The 9,919-nt window shown below is 40.0% G+C and overlaps 1 non-coding gene and 1 pseudogene across 1 annotated transcript; one reads left to right on the forward strand and one right to left on the reverse strand.

Moving 5' to 3' along the window:
* The first annotated feature begins 529 nt into the window (after nucleotides 1-529).
* Nucleotides 530-8,996, forward strand: LOC126014338 (SH2B adapter protein 1-like; annotated as a pseudogene).
* Nucleotides 4,159-4,264, reverse strand: LOC126015335 (U6 spliceosomal RNA). The gene has a single exon (XR_007498210.1). It is a non-coding gene; the product is annotated as a U6 spliceosomal RNA (small nuclear RNA).
* Nucleotides 8,997-9,919: the final 923 nt, after the last annotated feature.

Raw genomic sequence — 9,919 nt, forward strand, 5'->3', positions numbered from 1 at the left:
TCAGCCAAAGCATGCTCTCAGGGGATGAATGACAGAGAAGATCAAAGTTCGCAGGTTGAAGCAAGCCAGGGGAAGCCCCAAAATGTCTGCTGAGCCTAAGGGGCCCAGCAGTCAGCTTTATTCACAACTCCACCTCTGCCAAAGCAAGCCATCAGGAGATGAATGCCAGAGAAGATCAAAGTTTCCAGGTTGAAGCAAGCCAAGGGTAGCCCCAAAATATCTGCCAAACTTAAGTGGCCCAGCAGAGTCTGTCTTATCCACAACTCTGGCCTGGAAAGACATCTAATTTATGTTTTTTAACTGTCAATCTTTCTAGTTATTTTAAAGCTTAATCATATCTTAAAAAAGGTATACTCAATTTTCATTTTTAAATTGTAGCTGTTGACCATCAGTGATGTGACAAATTGATGGTTACTGAGATGTAGACATGATAAGGTTATCATTTGTGCTCACTTTATGCATTTACAAAGCTTTTAGGTTGTACTTACTGTGTGTTAGGAAGTGTTAAATAACTTGAATCATACATACAATGTATAAAGTAGATAATGTAATTTCAATGAGGAAGCAGAAGTTTGAAGAGGATAAGAACGTTCCTAACATGAAGACAGGATCCAGAGTAAGATGAGTTTGGTTTGTGAACAGCATGGCTAAGCTGCAGCTTCTCTTCAAGATTTAGACAGCAGCTAATATTTATGGTGTGTGCCATGTGCGTATTCACTTCTGTGTTGTAGATACATTGACTTTTTTACGATCACAAGACATCCACTGGAGTTAAGAGGTCTAGAATCTAGTTTCAGATAGGGTAAAGAGTGGAGAGTATGGTTTGGATTACTTTATGATACATGTTGAAGACAAATCTACAGCTAATGTGTGATAATTTGTTTTCAACTTCTGCTAATTTAAAATTTTTGAGTAAATATACTTTTTAAAATTTGTGAAAATAAATTTTGTTTAAATTTTTTGGGGAGTGGGGGGAATATGTCCCAATAGTTCTCAGCATGCTTGAGACTCACTCCCAAAATAGTTTGATGCTAAACCTGCTGGTGCTAGAGATCCTAGGCTGTGAAGAGTGGGAGGGGTCATGAAGTATAGGAGTATAGGGAAAGGAGAATTGTAGTTCTGAGGATGGAACTTGGGACTTCACATATGGGTTTTTTGGGGGGAGGGGCACATCCATCAGTGCTCAGGGATTACTCCTGGCTCTATGCTCAGAAATCAGGCTCGGGGGACCATATGGGATGCCAGGATTTGAACCATCGTCCTTCTGCATGCAAGGTAAACTCCCTACACCATGCTAACTCTGGCCCTGGAACTTGGGTCTTCACATATGAAGACGTGCACCCCAATTCTTTGATCTTGGGCTTCTAAATGTTATTTAAATTTTTTGTTTTCAGGTTTCTGCAGTGTTTTGATGTTGCATTGGCAATACATAAGATGCTAGATGATGCTGGAAATTAAATTCAATGCCCCTGAATGCAAAGCACATGATCTTTCAGGTCATATCTCCAGCTCCAGATTTTCTTTTGTTGTTGATCTTATTGTTTTGGTTTTCTTTGAATGTTTTTTTGGGCACACCCAGTGGTTTTCAGGTGTTATTACTGCTCTGTGTTCATGAATCACTCCTGGAAGGCTCAGGTATCATATGGGATGCTGGTATCAACCTGAGTTGGCTGTGTTTAAAGCAAATGCCCTACCTGCTGTGGCTATTGCTCCAGCCCTAGGTTTTCATTTTTAATTGAATAAGTGATACAGATTCTTCATCTCTATACTTACATTTTTGAGTAACACATGTGTATATTAGACAAATTTTTAATATAACAGAGACTTTTTGTTTGTTTTATTTTATTTTGGGACCACATTGAGCAGTGTTCAGAGCTTATTCCTAGCTCTGTGCCCAGGGATCACTCCTGGACATAATCAGTGGACTATTTGGAATGTTGGGGATGAATCTGGCATGGCTATGTGCAAGATAAATGTCCTATCCACTGTACCCTGAGGTAAAAACTTTTTAGATTCAAGTAATATTATTAAAATAAAAAAATTTCCCCTTTTTGTTAAAGTATAGCAAAGCAAAAAAACTTCAATTATGTCCAAGTCTAATGAAAACAATAAAAGCAAATACTTTAAACTTTAATCATATAGGAACTTGAAATTTAGATCTACTAATTCATTCAGGAAATGAACTTTTTGTTTGTTTTTGGGCCACACCCAGTGGAGTTCCTCCTGGCTCAGCTCTCAGGAATCAGTGATGCCAGGCATGAAACAAGGATAGTCTAAGTGCAAGGCAAAGACTCTGTCGCTATGCTATTGCTCTGGTCCCAGGATGCTAGAATATTTTTATATTCTTGTATACAAACATTTAAATAGTAAAATCGCTGACCAGCTATGAAAACAAATTATAATTTTCATAAGACTTTCATTATTTATTAATAAAAATGTTATATAATGTGCAGGTAATTAACTTTCATTAGTTTCAAGATATAATGTTCCAAGAGAAGGGTTCTTTTGAGGTCAATATGTCTATAAATTATATGACTATATTAGTAGATATATTCAATAAAACATTTTCTGAGGGAGTTGTCCAGATGGGGCCACAACTGGCTGTACTTAGAGTTTATTCATATCTCTGTGCTCAGGAATCACTCCCAGTGGTTCTATGGGGACCATATTTAGTGTTGTAGATCAAACCAGGGTTAATCACATGCACAGAAGTTTCTTACCTTTGTACAATTTCTCTGGCCCACCAAATTGTGATCTTTTTTGTTTGTTTGTTTGTTTGGGACCATATGTGGTGATGCTCAGGGGTTACTCCTAGCTATGCACTCAGTAATCACTGTGTTTAAATAAAGATATTAAAATAAAATAGAAGAAAAGAAAAGAAATTACTCCTGGCTCAGGGAACCATATGAGACACCGAAGATCGAATCAAGGTCTGCCCTGGGTCAGCTACGTGTGATGTTCTGGACTCACTATTCTGAAGGTAATGGAGAGCACACAAATTTGATATAATTTCAGTTTTCTTGATTAAAGCACTTGAAAAAGAGAAAATCACTTTAGTACTAGTAATTTGGAGAAACAAACTTCCATGAAGTGTCCAGGTACATAGTATTCTTGTGTACTATTTCTAATTGAATTGTATTTATATAATTATGGTAGACCATAATTTTGACTATTAGCAAGCACTGTTTTTAGTACATTTTCTTATTTTTCATAATCTAAAGAACAATTCAAGCTGAATACCAATAATTAATTTACTTAGATTTTTCACTTGTCCTTCCCAAATACATTACTGCTTCCCAAGGTACTGAACATATACTTTCTGTTCCCAAATTGCAATAAATACAAAATAGATATTTGTAATTAACAATAAATAATTCATTTTGGCAAATATATTGTGAAAGAATTAAAATAGACTTACCTATGTGAACTAATTTAACAATATGTTTATCTTTATATTACTCTATATGATAATACATTAAAAATTAAATAAATCAACTTACCTGTTGTTTTAATGAAAAGCAATGCCATTTTTATAATGTAAAAGTTTTCTTTTCCATTATATTTTTATTTGTGGAAAATACAGTACTTTTTAAATTGTAAAGATATTCCAAGAAAAGATGTGATAGCAAAACTCCTTTATTAACATATTTATGAGGAAAGTGATACCCATAAACCTCCAGGAAATTTTTGTAAAATTGTATAGACAGCTGTACGAGAGTATATAGGTTAATGATTCTTTATTTCTTTCTTTAAAACACCCCTATTTTTCAATTGTTTTTAATACACATTTTCACTAGTCAATGCTCATTGCAGTTCATTCGTTTTTAGTTTTATTTTTGTTCTGTTTTTAGGCTACATCCAGCAGTGCTCAGGGCTTGTTTCTGATTATGTTCTCAAGATTACTCCCTGGCATTGCTCAGGGTCCTGTTTGGAGGAATGGAACCCAGGTCAGCTGTATGAAAAACAAGCACATTAACACCTACTCTATTTCTCTAGCCTGAGCCTGTGATTTGTGACTTTGAGTTTCAGTGATTTTTACTAAAATTTCTGCCTTGAGATCAGTTTTTATATATTTTTTTATCATTCATTTGGGATAAATGCTTTTTCTTTCTAAATTGGAAAGTCATATTGGTATTTTATTTACTTTATTTTATTTTTTTAAATATGGAACGCTTCACGAATTTGAGTGTCATCCTTGCACAGGGGCCATGCTAATCTCTGTATCTTTCCAATTTTAGTATATGTGCTGAAGTATATGAAGTATATTTTAGTATGTGCTGAAGCGAGCACCATATTGGTATTTTAAAGCTATTACTTAGGATATGGAAAAAACTTTTGATAAAAGTCCAAATGCTAAAGTTATGATAATGATAAAATCCATTATATTTAGTTTATTTAAATATTATAATCAAGTTACATTGTTAAAGGCTGTGTTTTAATTTTTGTTAAATGCAGATAATGTGGCTCTTTTATCTCTGATTTAATAAAATTAAAATATAATAGAAATTATAAGAATTCTTTGATTATTTCAAAAAGTGACTATTATCTGAATTTTAATTGCCAAAAGGATTTGAACTATTTTTCAAAAATTGTTATATAGTCTGTGGTTGTCTAAATTCAAGTGTAAAACTGTTATAGTGCTCTTATTATAGATACAATTCAAGATAATTATCATCATGAACAAAATATGTTTATAGATTTATATTTCATAACATTAATAGTCTAAATTTATAATGCTTAAAAAGAATAAAGAAAATGAGTGTTTGATCACAAGATTCAGAAAACAGATTAAATATCCCAACAAATATGACTTTCTGCTATTTTTTAACATCATGAAGTGGACTATCAGAATGATGTGATAACCAGTCCTGTATTGTTCATAGCATAGAGAAAACACTCTTGGAGATCTTATGGATAGAACACACAATTCCTTTTTACCATACATAGAGAAGTATCAAACAGCTTTTAAAACTAAAAACTGGACACATGTGGAACTCATAAAGTCCCATAATATGTTTGTGTGTATAAACTTGTGGATGCATGTTTATGTATGCACCATTAACATGAGCTGACAAATTAAGCAAAGGGATTCTCTACTCACTCAACATTATTGCTGATAAAAAGCTGTGAGCCAAGTTAAGTGACCTTTGAAGTGGCTCAGAGTTCTGGAGGTAGTGGATCAGATTTAAAGTCATTACTGTATCAGTCCATTGTCTTTTCTAGCAGAAGTGTCTCTTTGGTAATATAGAAAAAATAAGTCTTACAATGCAAAACATTACAAAATATTAGTATGTTTTATTGACACCACAATGTTCATTGACAACATGGGAATCACATTTTATAGTAATTTTCTCCATCCATTAACACAACTTTTTCTTTTCTTTTTTTTTGGGGGGGCGGTCACTCTCGGTGACCCTCAGGGATTACTCTTGGCTATGCATTCAGAAATTGCTCCTGACTTGGGGGACCATATGGGATGCTGGGGGATTGAACTACGGCCTGTCCTAAGTCAGCCAAGCAAGGAAAACACCTACCACTGTGCCACAGCTCTGGCCTTTAACACAAAATTTTTTCAATATATTTAAACACCATGATTACAAACATATTTGTAGTTGAGTTTCAGTTGTAAAAGAACATCCCCTTTTACCAGTGCTACCTTCTTATCACCAATGCCCCCTATCACCTCTTCCCCCATCCTCTGTCTGTATTTGAGGCAGGCATTCTCTTTCTCTCACTCATTACCATTGTCATGCTAGTTGTTAGTGAAGTTATTTCTCTAACTGCACTCACCACTCATATCGTGGGTTATCCTTCCAGCCCTCATCTCTATTGTCTCTGAGTGTTCTTACAATTTTGTCTTTTATTTTTTTTAAATATGAGGTTATTCTGTGTCTATCTTTCTCCCTGTTTTATTTCACTTAACATAATAATTTCCATGTTAATCCATGTATAGAAAATTTTCATAAATTCATGTTTTCTGAAGGCTGCATAGTATTCCATTGTGTATATGTACCAGAGTTTATTTAGGCACTCATCTGTTGTCAGGCATCTTGATTGTTTCCAGATTCTGGCTATTGTAAATAGAACTGAAATCAATATAGGTGTGCAGAAGGCATTTTTGTATTGTGTTTTTGTGTTCCTAGGGCATATCCCTGGAGTGGTATAGCTAGATCATATAGGAGCTCAATTTTCAGTTTTTTGAAGAATCTCCATGCTGTTTTTCATAAACAGCATTCCCCCCAGCAGTGAAAGAAAGTTCCTTTCTCCCCACATCCCCTCCAGGACTGATTGTTATTTGTGTTGTGTGCCAGTCTCTATGAAATGATATGGTACCTTATTGTTGTTTTGATTTGAATCTCCCTGATGATCAGTGATGTGAGCATTTTTTGTATGCCTTTTGGTCATATGTATTTCTTCTTTGAGGAAGTGTTTCTTCATTTCTTCTCCCCATTTATTGATGGGGTTATTATTTTTTTCTTGTTAAGTTTTGCCAGTACTGGTTGCTGCCTTCTTTGCTGTTCCTTCCCATAGGCTCCCCTGCTCCACCTCCTTGGGACCACCATTAATGGTGGCCCTTCCCTGGAAAATGGGGGCTCCCCTTCCTACCCCAATTGCCACCACCACCTTCCCCTAAGCTGGAGGGAATCCTGCGAATTTCTTGTCTGGGCTGCAACCCTGGACTTCACTGCTGTTTCCACTTCTACCTGGCCTCGTACCCCTAGTATGCAGGCCTAGGCACCAAGGCTGCCTTCTTCCTCGGTTTTGCTGAGCTCTTCCTGCAGCACTTTAAAGCCGAGGTGGCCAGGACATCTGGCTCCCTGTCACCTTCAGTCCTGAGCCCAGGGGCTGAGAGCCCCACTCCCGAGTGGGTCCTTGAGAGCTGCTGGGTAGGCGTGTTGGGCCCTTCTAGGTCTTTTGAGGACCCAGCTGGCCTTCTCCCTTCCTTGGTTTCTTCTACCACCTCCTCAAGCCAAAGCTAAAGAAGCACTTCTCCTGGAGCTCAGTGGGGAAGTCGATTTGTGGTTTCATCAGCCAGTGATCCCCGCATCCCCAGCTGGGCCTCTGGAGACCTCATAATTCTGGAGGCCCCAGAATTAGGGGGAAACAGCAACTCCAACTTTTTGGGGGCACCTGGGTCATTGGCAGGGGACTGGTAGTGACGGAGTCACACTGGAAAACAGATGGAATCAGTTTTGAGAGGATGAGACTCAGTTGGGGGAGGCTTGAAGGATGCTGTGGGGGTGGTGCATCAGGAAGAGCTGTTGAGTTTCATTGGGGCTGAAAAGGCATCTTCTGACCCAGCTGGAATGGGCCAGGGCAGAGGGGCAGCTGGGCCCACCTTGGGGGGCAGTGCAGAAGTGTAACTTATTGCTTCGGAATGAGGAGGAAGAAGAGGAGGAAAAGGAGGAGGAAGCCAACTGGAGTTCTTTGTCCTACCAAGGCATCTCGGCCCATATCAGCATCCCCTGTTTGACCATCATGGATGTTCATGCCACCACAGCACTGGAGATGCCAGGCTGTGAGAACATCTTTGTGGTTAAGGTGGAAGGCCCCTCGGAATACATCCTGGAGACCACCCACTGCGTGTGAAGGCCTGAGTGGCTGACATTTAGGAATACCTGAATCCAGGACCCTTCCCTGTTACTAGTCCTAGCCCCATGATGCTCCCACTGGAACTTGTGCCCTCGTTTCTGCCAAGGGAGAATCCAGACAGCATGGAGCTGCCCTTCATGAACTACTCAGAGTCTGCCGAGCCAGGACCTGCTCCTGGGTTCTAGTGAGAGCAGTGATTGTCTGTCACAGGGAATCTATGGGGGCCTCTCAGACAGCTCCCTCGGTTTCTGCCTCCATTGTTGCCTCCCACTTTGACTCAATGGAACTGCTGCCCTCCCCAACGTCTCTCTCACATCCCTATTGAGGAAAGATCCCCCGTTGGGACAGTACATCCCCTCTCAGCCCCCTACCCACACCTGGACACCCCGAGACAGCCACAGGTTCATTCCCGTTCCAGGGGGAGTCTGAGGGAGGTGAGGAGGACCTCTCAGGGTACCCTTGGTTCCACAGCATGGCATGATCTCTCGACTCAAGGCCGCCCAGCTGGTGCTGGCAGGAGGCACCGGCTCCCACGGAGTGTTCCTGGTCTGGCAGAGTGAGACGAGGCTAGGTGAGGACGTCCTCACCTTCAATTTCCAGGGCAAGATCAAGCACCTGCGCTTGTCTCTGAATGAGGGGTGCAGCACCTCTGGTTCCAGTCCATTTTTGATATGCTCGAACACTTCCAGGTTTACCCCATCCCTCTGGAATCCTATGGCCCCAGTGATGTGGTCCTGGTCAGCTATGTTGTATTCTCCTAGAGGCAGCAGGGAGAGCAGAGCAGGTCCTCAGGGAAGGAGGTGCCCATGCACCCCAGCAGCAGGGATGCCGGGAGCCATTTTGGTGTGTGCAAGGGAGACAGATGCTACCCCAATGCCTCCTCCACCCGCATGCCCTTCGGAGCAAGTGACTGTGTAATTGAGAACCTCCAATGACCCACCCCACACCCAGGACCCCCATCATGGACAGATCCCCCACAATTTGGGGCAGAAGAACCATCACGGGCACCAGAAGTGACAGCAACAACAACTGCCACAGTCAAAGAGAGGCAAGAGAAAGAGAATGCGAGCAACGGTTGGGTCCAGTAAGTGCTGGTCCTCGTGGTTAGGCTGGTCCCCATGGTTGAATTGGAAGAGGCCATAGACCCATGTGCAGAGGAGGCCCAGGGAGGTGCAGGATCTGGTGGGGACCCTGGGGGAACCCTGATGGTGCAGCTCCAGCAGCTACAACTAGGGGGTGATGGAGAAGGGGACCATTCCAGAGACATAACACCCAGTGCTCCTTCGTGTGAGGCACCCCTCGTCTTCACTATTCTTGCCCCCCCCCCCCCAGTCTTCAGACCTCAGAGTATGAGATTGGATACAGGAATGGCTTGTGCCCCACACATATACACTGCTTCCTGACTCTTGAAGGCTCAGGGTGTATATTGGTACAAGAGGTTTGCCAACTCTGGTCACCTCCAGTTTAAACACTACAAGCACCCGTGCTCTGAGTAGGAGCTGGACCCATTACCTCTCCTATTAGCCCCCCTTCAAGGGCATGTCCTTATTAAATACCCCCAGCCCTGTACAGGGGAGGGGGAGGGTTTCAGACCTATCAACATGATATTGTTTTAAACAAAATGGAGAAGCGTAAATAATTAAAGGGTTTATCTAAGAAAAAGAAAGAAGAAAAAAAGAAAGAAAGAAAGAAAGAAAGGAAGGAAGGAAGGAAGGAAGGAAGGAAGGAAGGAAGGAAGGAAGGAAGGAGGAAGGAAAGAAGAAGGAAGGAAGAAAGAAGGACGAATAAAAAAGAAACAAGAAAATAAGAAGAGAAAAGAAAGAAAGTGACAATATTTTTTAAGTTGCTGATCTACAGAAGGAAAAGATAGGAGCTTTGAAAGATACAAAAATAGCAACAATATTATAAATGCTTTGCTCATTTTTTTTTCTTTCTGTCCATATGGAGTTTTCGATTATATGAATTGGAGCTACCAAGAGGATCCTTATAACCAAAACAAACTTTCAAGTTATGAAGAAGTTGTATAGGTCAGTCATCATCTTCTTTATGCCTATGAAACTATTTGGAAGTATGGCTGTTGTTTTTGTTAGTCAATATTTTCCACTGTCTTAAAAATTATAAAGCAAGATTTAATTTGCTGAATAAGAAATAACAAAACATTTAAATCCTATACATACATATGTATATAATACATGACTGCCAGGGATACCAAAGAACTCACATAATTTCACTAATGAAGACCTGTCTTGGATATGTCTTGCCAGAATCAATAGGGTCATTCTCAATATGCTAAATAACTTTTTACATTATTAGAGGCATTTTTAAT

This window comes from Suncus etruscus, chromosome 7, assembly GCF_024139225.1.
Source record: "Suncus etruscus isolate mSunEtr1 chromosome 7, mSunEtr1.pri.cur, whole genome shotgun sequence".
Lineage (NCBI taxonomy): Eukaryota > Metazoa > Chordata > Mammalia > Eulipotyphla > Soricidae > Suncus > Suncus etruscus.